Below are 14,551 nucleotides of genomic sequence, written 5' to 3' on the forward strand. Positions count from 1 at the left end.
TTGTAACCTAAAGTTGACGCTTGAGTACCACTCCTCCGCTGTTCGATCGTGTGTATCGGAGAGCACCGAATTACGTAGGGATCCAAAGGGAACGGTGATGGACGTTAGGTACAGAAGAGACTGGAACAGCACATTACGTCCACATGCTAACACCTTTTTATTGGTCTTTTTCACTGACGCACATGTGCATTACCATGAGGGGTGAGGTACACGTACACGTACACACGTGGTTTCAGTTTTCAATTACGGAGTGGAATAGAGTGTGTCCCGACATGTCAGGCCAATAGATGTTCAGTGTGGTGGCCATCATTTGCTGCACACAATTGCAATCTCTGGCGTAATGAATGTCGTACACGCCGCAGTACATCTGGTGTAATGTCGCCGCAGGCTGCCACAATACGTTGTTTCATATCCTCTGGGGTTGTAGACACATCACGGTACACATTCTCCTTTAACGTACCCCACAGAAAGAAGTCCAGAGGTGTAAGATCAGGAGAACGGGCTGGCCAATTTATGCGTTCTCCACGTCCTATGAAACGCCCGTCGAACATCCTGTCAAGGGTCAACCTAGTGTTAATTGCGGAATGTGCATGTGCACCATCATGCTGACACCACATACGTCGACGCGTTTCCAGTGGGACATTTTCGAGCAACGTTGGTAGATCATTCTGTAGAAACGCGATGTATGTTGCAGCTGTTTGGGCCCCTGCAATGAAGTGAGGACCAATGAGGTGGTCGCCAATACATTTGCAGTCCACGGTCGCTGTCGCTCTACTTGTCTGAGCCAGCGAGGATTGTCCATGGACCAGTAATGCATGTTCCGTAGATTCACTGCCCCGTGGTTTGTGAAACCCGCTTCATCGGAAAACAGGTAGAACTGCAACGCATTCTCTGTTAATGCCCATTGACAGAATTGCACTCGATGATTAAAGTGATCACCATGTAATTGCTGATGTAGCGACACATGAAACGGGTGAAAGTGGTGACGATGCAGTATGCGCATGACACTACTTTGACTCAGTCCACCGGCTCTCGCAATGTCCCGTGTACTCATGTGTGGGTTCATGGCAACAGCAGCTAACACACCAACTGCACCCGCTTCTCCTGTGACGGGCCTGTTACGGACTCGTTTGCGTGCTACGACCATACCTGTTGCATACAGTTGGCGGTAGATGTTTTGCAATGTGCGGCACGTTGGATGCTCTCTGTCCGGGTACCGTTCTGCATACACCCTGCAGGCTTCAGCTGCATTTCGTCGACACTCGCCATAGATGAGTATCATCTCCGTCTTTTCAAAGTTCGAATACACCATGTTCACAGTTCCTACAACACTACACTATCACAGACGTCTGGTAACAGGGTGTACTACAGTTGGTCTGAGTGCGGAGACGAATGCAGAAGAACAACAACAGCAAGCGCTACATGCGGACACTGCAACAGCTAGACCAAACCACAACAGTGCACTACAGCCACACTCGTAAACACGGTCGTCATCGTAAACATGTCCCAGCAGATGCTGCTCGCCGACCGTGGCCCGTGTTTGTTACAACACGCAACTGAACGTCGGAGGTTTTAAGCGCCAACTTTAGGTTACAATATCTCCGGATGTAATTAACATTTTACAATGCAACAAACGGCACTTATTACGTATTTGTTTATATGTTATGTGCTAACAAAACTAACGTGGTTCCATTTAAAAAACGTAGGTTTGTGTTAAAAAACATACTTCCGTGCATTTTTGTATGGTTTGTATTAAACAATTGCACTAGCCACTCTCCTCACGTTCGGTCTGTGGAGTCGGTTCGTCAGTATTTGATGTGGTTTACGAAATACATCCAGCGGTAACGTTAGGTGACTCACCCTGTATATGATCTGATCTCAAGTACGAGTCCTAAGCATGTTGAAACCAAATGGAGAATGAAAGACTGAAGTCATGGTCACTGAAGTAAGTGTACAGAGCCATCAGTGTTTAAGTGGTGTCGTCCCTATGCAGTCATGAATAAATACACTGACTTCTTTTCGGTTGAAATTACGTTCACTTCATTAATGGGAGACATAAACATAGAGTTTTTGACAGTCTCTCCCTTCACAATGACCTAAGGAAACTTGTGGTAACAACATGAGCATTCTTCCAGTACAGTCAAAACGGTGCATAGTAACACATTTACAGACGTAATCGCAAAGAAAAAGACTGACATAGTAAAAGACATAGGGTAAATCGGCTCCAGGCCTCTCAGCACATGATACATTCCCGCTCAATTCCTCACAGCCCTCGAAGCTCAAATCGCGTCACATAACGTGTAAGAACGTTAAACATATAACTTGTGACACTCTAACAACTGACTTCTCAGAAATCAGGTGGGAACAAAATATTAGAACGCGCACAACTGATGGTGTTTTTTGAGAAGTTACGAACAGCTCGCGGTTCTCTATCAAAAACAACTTCGCATACTTAAGAAAAACTCTTTCTTCTTGGTTGACAGCTGATTTACGTCAAGTGATGAACAGCGATTCTGCTCACAGATGTTCCAAGGCAAATTCGAAACCACACTGCAACGAAGGATACAGAAATTTGCAAAACAATGTAAAGCAACGTGTTCACAATGCCAAAATCAGGCTAGCTCTCTGCTTTACATGCAATGGCACAACACCCGCGGTTCTGTAAAGGAATCTCCGTAGATTGAGCGTTGAAAAGGCAAAATCGTGAACTGCTTTACGAGTCTCAGCTGACGAACTGAATGAATTTTTTCTCAACAGCAGTCAAACCCCATGCAGCAACGAACTATTGACCACAAAAATATCCAAACTGTGTTCATTACCATTCATAATCCCATCGCCTTCTTCCTAAAACAGGTTACAATAAATACAACAAGGAAAGCAATAATGATAATCCCTTCTGAAGCGATAGGCAACAACGATGTTAGCATAACCATGAATCATCAATAATGTTGTGTATAGTTTAGTACATATCTGAACAGCCCTACTCAATTTCTCTCTTGTTAGCTGACCACACACTATTCAACAAAGAAGAAACATTGTCTGACCTAATCCTAAGCACGAGAAACCACTTCACTCTCTGATTACTGACCAATCAGTATCCTATTAGTGTATTCCAGAATATATTGTTTGCAACTAAATTACTGGATACTGACGTAAATTCAACTTATATGGCAAATATTGGTCCAGCGCTCACCCGCATCAAAGCTAGAACTACTCCAACAAGATATCTGACGACCTTAAATATGCGATGAAGGGAAGGTCACGTATTGACACTATAGACTGTCTACTGTGAGACCATACTCAGAAAAATGCGATATCCAAAATTTTCGGATTGTTCCCAGTTTGAAATCTTTTTGAAGAACCAGGCAGGAACGACTGTGGTAATGAATAGTCGTTTAAAGCATGTTGTCCCAAGTGTGCCACCGGGTCGGTTCTGGGCCCTTTGTTGTTTTCCATCTATGACAGTCAGATCTCATCGATTCCATCCTCTTGCACATATCATTTTTTGCCGATGACGTCACATCAGAAATTAAGTTTCTGTCATCCCATCATGATCAAAATACGATGTGTCACATGTCTAGAACCGTACCTGAGCCGATCCACGAAAGAAAAGCATTCACAAACTCGTATGTAGCTGCAGTGTGCCTCTACAACAAACTGCCCTACACCCTTCAGCATTTCAATGCCCTGTTGGTTTTAAAAAGAAGCTGAAGTACTTTCTTCTGTCAGCTCATAGAGTTTCTACATAGATTAACACATTTCGCCAATTTCCCCTTACTGCAAACCTTCCATCCCCCCCCCCTCCCCCCCCCCCCCCGACTTACGCTTCTTTCTCTTCTGATTTCTCAGTCAGTAATATCACCTTTTTTCTCCTATTTTTATTATGTTTTTTTTCAGACTCCTTTGTCTCTCCCCTCTTCTGCCCTTTCGCTCATGTCCACTCTTGTTAGCGCTCATACTTTAAATTTATCTACCTTTAATTCGTATTTACTGTTGTACTTCTCATGAGCGACTGTAAATTGTGCGTTTTCCTGCGCTACTGCAGTTTCTAAATGTTGTATTCTATATTACACGTAGTGTATAAACGCTTATCGTAAATTATGTTATGTAAAGTATATAGAATGCCTGGTTAGATCTAACAGAGAACCAAATATCTCTAAGTATGCCTTGTTAAACAAGTCAGAAAATAAAATAAATAATATGAGCTTGTACTTAACTGTACATCATAATAAACCGTCGCTGATAGTAATGAAACTAATTCAGAAGTTATACATTTAAGAACATTGAATTTTGGGTCTACAGGGTATCCAAGATATACTTGAATCCCTTGGTCAAGACAATATATTGTATTTTGGTGGACTTACATACAAAAAAAAATATAGATCCAGCCGATATGTATGTCCATGATCACGCCTTACGCTTACTTGTGTCCCCCCCCCATGTCCTCTTTGACATTTTGTGGAACATTTGCAGAGCTGTGCTTCAAATGGTTTCCTCAACACTTTGTGCAATTCTTCATTAGTGTTTACCGACATTGAGCCACATGTTACTTGACTGTCTCCCATAACGGGCTGTGGGCTTCACTGAGGACATTTCAGTGGGGCTGGAGATGTTGCAAGTCCACGTTCAACCCAATTAATCAGGTTTGTTTTAGGAGGTAAGATCTTGACAAAGAGATCTCTACTCTCACTCATTACCTCTCTCATTGCCTGCCCTATCTGTGGATGTACACAAAAACTCACTCACTCACTCACCCAACATTGTAACAGTTTTCCCTCACATGACCCGTAGCTTCACAATCGAAACAATACAATACTGATTAAAACAATGCAATACTGACACAAATACTTTTCGTCAGCTTCAATGCAGGGACATCAATTGTACAAAGTCAAGATGCGTTTGTGCGTTTCTCATGCACCTTGTAAAGGAGTGGCGGCCGCTGAAGCATTCCACTGGTGGCGCCGAAAGAAACTTAGTTTGGTAGCATCGAACGTATTACGGAATTTTGTCGATAATTCATATATTTCATAAGAAATTATATCAAACAAAACGTATAGAGAAACAGAAGTAAAGAAACTGATATATTTCTGGAGAATAAGATATCAAGTGTTTGTATAAGAGAGAGCGAGAAAGGTTGCTTTAGCTGTCTTTTGCATGTCTGCACGAGATATAAAACGTAACACTAACTTCGAATATCTCTCTCGCACACAGATGCCCAAGCGCGCTCACATATCAACAGCACAGTTCTTCACTCATCACAGGGTATGTTCGTTTACTTTTACGTGGCAATCGTAAACAGAGGGTGTTTTGATGTATGGTTGCTTAAGATACCGGTGGATATCGGGCCCGAACTACCACGTAACGACGCCAACAAACTTACCTAACAACTGCGCTCTAGCCATTACCAACTGATTTATCTGCTCCGCTTTCTTTTGAGTTGTGCTTGCTGGTTGTTTCATCTTCTTATTTTGAAATGAGTGGAGAGAGCAATCTCGCTCTGTCACAGGATTTGAATATGGCTCTCACAACACCAGATGGAATCAGCGATCCATATGTACATTATCACGTAGGTCCTGCGTCCCAGGAGCACAGAACACGCACGCAGGCTGCCAGCCCTGTGAGAGGGAGGCGTTGTTTGTCTCCACACTCCGCTCTTCTCCCATCGAGAGCCAAAACACTTTGTTTGTTTACGTTCGCGGCCGACTGTCAGAAGAGTGTCAGATACAACGAGTGCCAGTACGAGAAATAATAGAGCATGTATAAATTATTCGAACTTGTAATCTGGATTTTGCGAAGCAAATTTAATCAGATTACCAACATTTAAAACTAAAAGCATTGTACTCACCAAAAGCAGCAACTACTTGACCTTGGGAAGACAACTTCAAAGTAATTAGTAGGAACGAAATTGTACATCGATTCGTCGCTTCATCTTATTGGCAAATAAATCTGTCATCTCAGATTTAAATGTTCAATTTGACATATGAATGACTTTTCACAGGATAGCATGGCTAAGGAACTCAGTCATTCTTCTTTCATGGTGTTTCGTAGGAACGTTTTAATTCTCTTGTGCACTGAAAAGCACCGCTCAGTTTCTGATGTCGACATAGGTGTCGTGATTAGCAGTTCCGAAACTTTAACAGCCTCGTTGAATGTGTCACAAAGTTCATCCTCTGGAATCATAGAAAGAAACGGAACTGTGTCAGCCTCTGCTCTCAACTCCGGCCTAGCATAGATGACTTGAACTCACCCTTCAACTTTCTTTTTTCCAGAAATATACATGTGTCTTTAATTTCAAAGTATTTCTCTGAAAAATCTGTGATGTATTTGTCAAACTGATTTACATCAAACAAGATGGCAGCAATGAGGTGTCCAGTGAAATGAAAAAATAATTTTATTTCATAAAGGACGGCACCGCACGCTTCCAAAGCATCTCTTTTTTTTTATGCCCATCAAGAATCGGCGGCTTCTTGGCAGCCATCATTTCGTCTTTTTCGAAACTAATCTCGTTAATGATGGAGTGAATTCATCTCTGATGTTTTGCATTACGGTTTCAAAGTTCTTGTTGTCTTGTGTTGCTATGGTTGGTTCGGTTACCTTCTGCTGAAGCTGATTAGAAAGTATGTCTGCATGAGGCATCATCTTACAGAAAAATGATAGCTAGGAAATGAATTCGTTATCTTGCAGTCTTTGTTTGTAAGAATAAGCATTTTCAGTAGCGGAAGAAAACTCTATACTCTCACTTGTTTCAGCCATAACAGTAATAAGACTTTTCCCTGCTTTCAAAAACATCTTTTACTACTCGCGAATGGTAATTCCGTCTCGTCACACACACACACGGGGCAAGCTTTTTTGAATAATGCTATGCGACACTTTTGATGTCTGTGGCGAGTTAGAAAAGAAAAAAGAATTACCTGAAAGGAGTGCAAAAGAGATATGGGCGTTGCCATTAACTGAGGCTGCCGTAGACATGAGGTTAAACTGATGCGCATAACAATGGATGTAGTTTGCATTTCGATATTTGTCTTTCATTAATTTCTGAACCCCGTTCGACTTGCCACTCATAACGTTTGCGCCATCGTAACTCTGCGCTATAAGTTTCGCTCGATCATCACTAATTAATGGTTCAGTTTCTTTCAGAATACTCTCTAGTCTGAGCATTCTGACATTTTGGATGAACGAAGTTGCAAAATCTTTCAACAGGTTATCCCTCAACAACATAACGCAAAAAAATAACCAAATGAAATCTGATTTCATCCCCAATTATTGTAACATAATCTGCACGTTTTCTTTTTGTAAGAACTTCATCATGGTACACTTCCAACGTGCTCTGCAGTAGTTTGTCCTGCACAGTCTCAGAAATTCCTTTGAACGCTGAAATGCTAGCACATTTGGAGCAGTCGTTCCATACCAGAATTGAAGCATGCATAGCCACTGACAGTGGCCATTGTGAACACAGCCTGTAATGGTCAATTGTCTCGTTACTGGACACAATCCACATAACTACCGTATGCACTGATGTTGTCCTTTAGTGTGAGTTGCCACAGGTATTGTACAAGCGTAAGTGTGGGAACTTTAAAACACGTAAAAGACTCACACTAGAATCAGACAACGTACACCACTGACATTCTAATTTACCCTACTTTTAGTTTGCTCATATCAATCGGCATTGTTCCATTTAAAAAACTGTATGTCTGCACAAAAAATACACTAAGTATTGTTACAGCCAGTTGATTGGCTAACAATACGAGCCTCTGACTACCAATCTACGTATTCTGTGAAAACCACACATCAATAGTACTTTCCATGTCCGGAATATCTGCCGTGCCGTGCAAGGTGTTTCATCTTGTATACCAGCCGATAGCGTGTGTGTGAACTAATTTACATGGACATCCGACCATGTCTTCTGGGTGCTTCGGTTTTGTTGCCGAGCAATATAGTTCAGCCCGAGACTGGGGAATCTCTACATCAACTTAATTTTTCCTAATTTCCTGAAGTTGCATTTGAATGCTGTTTTTAAGATATATTTGTTGATTTCCAACAGAGGTTAATTATGGAAGGAAAACTTACATTTAGGCAGGAAGATAGCACAAAGATACCAGTTTGTGTTCAGAAACAAATATGGTGGTCAAGCATAAAGAGTGTACCTTAATCAGATGGCCTGAGTAATTTACTAAAATAATCTAATGTAGTCTTTTCACTATCCATTGCTCAATAGGCAGCAAAATATCGTCAAAATTTCTATCGATATCTTTCTGGTTTGCTTTGATTTCTTTTTGCTGTACTGCCCTTAATCAAATAATTGCCTCTTGGGTTATCTGATTTTTATTCCTAAATTTGGGACTGCTGCTGGGTTTCTTATTAATTTCTGTAAAGGATCCACAATACTGTTTCTGAATTTCCTTTCATCTTTCAGCTTCTATTTTCACTGACCATCAATATCTACTGTGTCCCATTCAGGGAAAAATAATAGTCAGGCTAAAAATGTGAATTCCAATTTTAAAAGGTGATTGTATGCCATTGGTTTGTTGTCACCGTGCAGGAAACTGCTTTGAGATGATTTGTGCAGTGTTCCAGAGCATCGTTAATTATTGGGAGGGGGCATCTTTCCTTAAATAGCGTTTAATAATTTTGCGATGGAATATGATTGTGTAGGAAAGCAGTTGTATCGTGCTACTGCACACAATATATGCTTCCACCAAAGTGATTAGAAGTGTTCATATTTGTTACCTTTGAATCGATTGCGAATTGGCGAATTCGAAAATTATGTCTGGTGTGTTTTCCAATGGGTATTTCATGTCATAGACTGATTTTGGATTCTTAGAGCAAATTAAATAACAAACTATCTTTGACTGAATACCACTCTGGTATGGAAACGATATACGTTGTAGCCAATATTGGCAGACACATTATTGCTAACGCAAACAGGTCAAGAAAGTGCCTTGAGGAAGATGTCAATTAAGGTGAGTGCATAACGCTTGACGCTCCTTCATACTAGTACAACACCTAACGTCGGTCTGACATTCGCTGTCAGGTTTGCTCAGAAGCGCAGAATGCGCGCTTAGGTGTGCTTTCAGTGTCTGAAGGGATGCCTGTTTTCTGTATAAGAACCAAGCAAAAGAAGTAGAAAGAAATTACCGAAGTAAGCTGATCTACGAAGTACAACCTTTCATAAAATGCATAGTAACGACTTCTATGTTGTAATAAAACCACTGTGTACAGTCTTAGAGACGGTAGGGCTAATGCCCTCCAAACGATTGTCTAGAGAGGATTCATCAGTGATATTCAAAGTAGTAAGAGCAAAGTCTAATATCTCTTTTCTTTTAGTGGTTACCACGCTAGTCATGGACATGTATGCAATGCTCAGACTTTACCAGGAACTGCCACAAATCACTGTTTTCGTAGATGTCACAATGAGACTAGTCAACTATTCAAGAGTACTTTGGCCATTTGCACATAGTACAGCGTTTTTGTTGAGGGACATGAGACTGTTTCTAGAAGCTCTTGAGTACTTCGATGAACGTGTACAGTACAAAAAGCAGGAAAGAGGAAAACTCATCGGCTTACTGTTGTGCTGCGTTTCCATTGTGCTAATAGTGGCAGAATTCGCTTTGGCTCCTGTCTATTTTCGCCGGTACCCTGAGAATACACGCTTATTACAGTGGATATTGTCTGTAGTGATCAGGGGCCTGGAATCCCTCGTCCTGCTGCAAATCACCACACTTGTACTCGAACTGCGAGAGAGATTTCGTGTACTCAACGACAGTATCCTGACGACTGCCACTCCTCACAGCAACAAGCATATTTCTCGTATCCTCCTGGGCTACGTTCGACAACCGGATCTGGCATCCCAGCTTGGAGTGGACCGGCTGCACCACGCACACGCAGTTCTCCAGCGGGCAGCAGAAATACTGCAACGCCACTTTGGCATCACCTTGGTTTTGCACGTGACGACAGCCTTCTCCTGTCTCATATATGGCACGTACGAGTTCCTGGTGATGTGGGTGGCGCCAGAGAAGAGCCACGCCACCGTAGTCAACAATTCCAAGGCGTCGGCGGCAACGTGGCTGACGTCACACCTGCTGAACCTGCTGGCCGTGGTGCTCTCCTGCTCGGCGACGGTGGACGAGGCAGAGCGCACGCGCGACCTGGTGGTGAGGGTCGCCACGCTGCGGGGGCGCCCGTTTCTCAGCGCAGGGATGGAGCCGCTGCTGATGCAAGTGCTGACCTCTCGCCCGCTGTCGTTCAAGGCTGCCGGTTTCCTCACCATCGACCGCCATCTACTGGTGTCTGCCCTCTGCGTCACCATCACATACTTAGTCATATTAGGTCAGATTTCTCTCAGTTAACTATTTATTTGGCAGTATTTTAATTATGAGAGAATATACAAAAGAAACTGAACTAATTTTTTGATGGGCAGAGTTTCTGTAGTACCGAGTATTGCCGTTAGGAGTTTGTAGAGTGAACTTCCAGAGTCACTAAGCCAAGTGCCATCACTGAAGAAGGTCACGACTACTTTCAGCAGAGTTTATAGTGACAACTGTTTCGTGTGATGGCCGATTTTTCAGTGGCTGATTTCGTGAACGGCTTTTTGACCAGGAAAAGTGGGCAGAAACTCCTGAATTCTTAAAAATTGGCATGTAGATAACTTTAGTGTATGAGTGGATTTCGCATTTCAAGAATGGGAAACTGATGACAAACACACTGGCAAGCATACGTCCTCCCTACAACAATTACGAAATCAATCCTGTCATAGTCAATAGCTCCCTGCACTACTTGGAGAGTAATACACCCCGAGAATGGATGCTTCCATTGACCTTTCACCATATCATCTTTGGACACGTTTCACGTTGACTCTGTCTCTAGATCAAGCATGTTGTTGTCGTCTGTGGTACAGTGTAGCGATAAGCGATGCATGAAAACTATAGACCTCAATCCAGCTTCCCGCAAAATATTCCTGATGGTTCATGGTGAAATGTTGCTGTAATCTCTGCCCTAATATCAACAGATTCATTTGCCTTTTCGTCAAAGCCAGCTGAAAAATCCCACAAGCATTTCGTCGTGTAGTCCTTCTGGAAGCTCCCGTGCCTATTCTTTTTGGCACACTGCTGTCTTGAGCCCACCTGGTCACCACTAATTCTACAGTCACTCCATTATACCTGTACGATGTCTGCTGTAATGGTCGCAAGTCCTTCATGCCCATGATGCGACCGTTCTGAAAGTCCGGAAGATTGTGATAAGCAACACGTGCACTTCCTTAGGGCATGCTGTGATGTTATCCCCACCTGAAAAGTTACAGTAGCATTGGACAGTAGCGATATCTATCACTTATTCTCACCATTCTTCATCTGGGGTATGGGATTTTTACAAATAAGCTCGCATTACTATGAGATATAATCAACACATCTGACAGGCATGGGAATACTGAAATTTAGTTTGGGAGTATTTCGTCAAGGCGACACAATATTGCATTGCCAGCGTTATTCCGAATTACGATGCAACCAACATTCCTTCAGACATGCATCAGTTGCATAATGGAATGGCGGATTTTCCGCTTGTAGTGAACGATTGCCTTACCATTAGACTATTCAAGTACGCCTCAGGCCCAGACCGAAACTTCCAGATGTCGTCAACCATGTGTCTATAGCCTGTACTGGTACCTCGATTAAGTATAGTCTCGCACAGGTGCGACACTTTTCCTGAAAGCAGCTTGCCTAGTGTCAGCGGGTAAATGCATGCTTTCAGTGCCAGTGTTATTTCGAATTTCGATGTGATGTTTCTTCTGACGTGTATGCACTGCAGTATCGTATTTATATGCCGACACTGGGAAAGCGACTTTCAAGCAAAATGTCTCCCCTGTACTACAATATACGTAATGGATGAACAAGTACAGGTTATAGACACACTTGGAAGTGTCGAAGGACATTAAAGACAAGCAATAGTTGAGAAGGGAGGAAAACAGCAATCTAGCCTTTTCTCGATGTTACTCAGTCTGTCCATAGAACAAGCTGCGAAGGAAATCAAGGAGAAATCTCGACGTTCGTTAATCCGCCGCGCGGAATGGATCCGTTTCTGGGCCGCCGACCTGTCTCTGAAGCTAAGCTGTCAGAGAAGGTCAGTTTTTGTTGTGCTGTGTTGTACTCAACGGTATTATACCCGTTTTCATTAACACAACCGAAAAATCACTTTCCACTTTCGTAGTTGAATCAAGTCATTGTCACTATCATGAATAGGATTACTTATGTATGTTCATTTGTATGTACGTTTTTACATTGGTAATGTGTGTGTAATATGACAAAAACAAGTAAAATTGTTATAAAATCTTTCCACTGTTGGTAACAAAATTCTCTTACATGTTCTTCATACGTAACACTTGTTTCTAAAACGCCGTCTTTGCTTACTTAAATGTATAAAGAGTTTATGTCGTGTAAATACAAGAGAAAAAGGATCCTTGACTACTGCAGATTTTTGTATTTATATTTATATTCATCTTTATAGTCAAATCATTAGTTTCTAGACGCTATTTCTGCTTACCTCAGTGTTTACAAAGTGTATATGATGCTGAATGTGATGAAAGTACGACAGAAAAAGGAGACTGTGACCATTGGAGGTATTATTACGTTCATATTTTCGTTATATTTACAATCAAATGTATCCACGGACTTTAAGCCATGTACTAAAACAGAGTTCTGTTTTCGTCTTCTGGTACTACTCAGTGCCCCATGTTACACCTATGTCGTACTCACATTACATCATAGTAATTCATATAAACCATCATGGTGACGGATGTGTAAACTTGGGCCTCATCAAATAAAATAAATGTTGGCTTCTAACTGTAAACTTGTGTTTCAGCTGTTATCAATAATAACCATGGTAAAACCTACATTAAAATTTTGGCTTTTAATGTTGATCACTAACTACAATCACATATCTTTTCTAGAAAATAAAACAAGAAAGGAATGAGGCTACCATGTCAATAAATTTGTACGCTGAAACAATGATAGCGTAATTTTGATACTAAAAAACATTATAAAACGATGCTTAAACAAATTTTACAGTACGATAATGGAGTAATAAATTTAGTTCTGAAATCACAGTGTAGGGTTCAATGATTTTTGTTGTAGCCATAACCAACAGTGGGAACGCCTTGGGCTGCGGATCGGAGCCGCCAGGCGGGGAAGCCGCCGGCAGTGGCGCACGCACCACCGGGTAAACACAGGACGAGTCGGACGACAGACCAACGACAACTGACAACAACCGACCACGACCGACTAAGAGCGACACAACAGGGAACAGATAAACAACGGAGGCTTGTGGAAACCACAACACCAAACACCAAACGTAAATCCACTCGGAACCAGAGCCAGGCAAATGTCAACAACGAGCAACGACCAGAACGCAGTACCGCCGAGATAGAAACGAAATCCAGAGCGAGTACCAGACTGGTTGGACTAGGTTTTCTTTTTTTTTTTCTTTTCTTTATTGTATTTCAATTCCCCATTGGGGCGGGCTGGCAGCAGATTATGCGCTGCTCTTCAGCCGAAAGACATAGAACAAACAATAGAAGACATTTAAAAATATACAAAGGAGAGAATATGGTGAACATAGATATAAAAAAGGGGGATCATCATGGAAGGCAATAGAAAAAAAAACGGGGTGACCGTAAAATGGAGATAAAAAACTGTTGAAACTGCTTAAAAGTAGCACACATAAAAAGCCACACACTGCGACAATTAAAAGAACACAAGGCACAGTATGACTGGAGCATGAAAGGTATCGACGGATGGTGTAGCACATAACAAACACTGATGGCGAACCTCAAGGCAGTACACAATTAAAATCACACCTCTTGACGCACAGGAGAAACAGCACTAAACACAACACTGATGTGGCACACTGACGATGATCAAGACAGAGGATCTGCCAGGCGCAAGGAGATGAGGGAAACTGGAAGAAGGGAGGGAGGGGAAGAGATGGGGGAGATGAGCGGGGGGCGCGCTGAAGAGGGCCAGGAAGGGAGGGACGGGGGAAGGAAAGAGGCACGTATGGGGTGCAGGGTCTCAGGTGGAGGGGGGGGGAAGGAGGAAAATCCGCTCTGGGAGAAGGAGGGAAGAGGAAAAAAGGGAGCCCTGGGGAGGGGGGGGGGGGAAACAAGGCCAGGTTATAGTTGGAAGGAAGGGTAGATGTCACGGTGAAGTTCGTCATCCGGGAGGGGGAGCTAGACTAGGGCAGAGCGGGTCCCTATATACGAAACCGGAGGGAGCGGCTATTGGCCGCTGTCTGCACGTGGCTTAGCGGTGGCGCCCTCGCTGCGCGAGAGCCGCTGCGCGGTATAGCCGCCGCGGAGGAGGAGCCCTCTATGGGCTGACCACGTCTATTTGTTCTGCCGTGTGTTCGACTTCCGCGGCGGAAGGTACTAGAATTTTGACTAGTGATATTGCATCAGGGGCCTTTGAGAAGAGGATACTTGTATGACGAAATTGCTCCCATTTATTGTAGGGCATGAAATTAAAGAGAATGGATTCTTGCATTTGGTGGTGTTCTTTGATACATG

The sequence above is a fragment of the Schistocerca cancellata genome, chromosome 2, assembly GCF_023864275.1.
Source record: "Schistocerca cancellata isolate TAMUIC-IGC-003103 chromosome 2, iqSchCanc2.1, whole genome shotgun sequence".
NCBI lineage: Eukaryota > Metazoa > Arthropoda > Insecta > Orthoptera > Acrididae > Schistocerca > Schistocerca cancellata.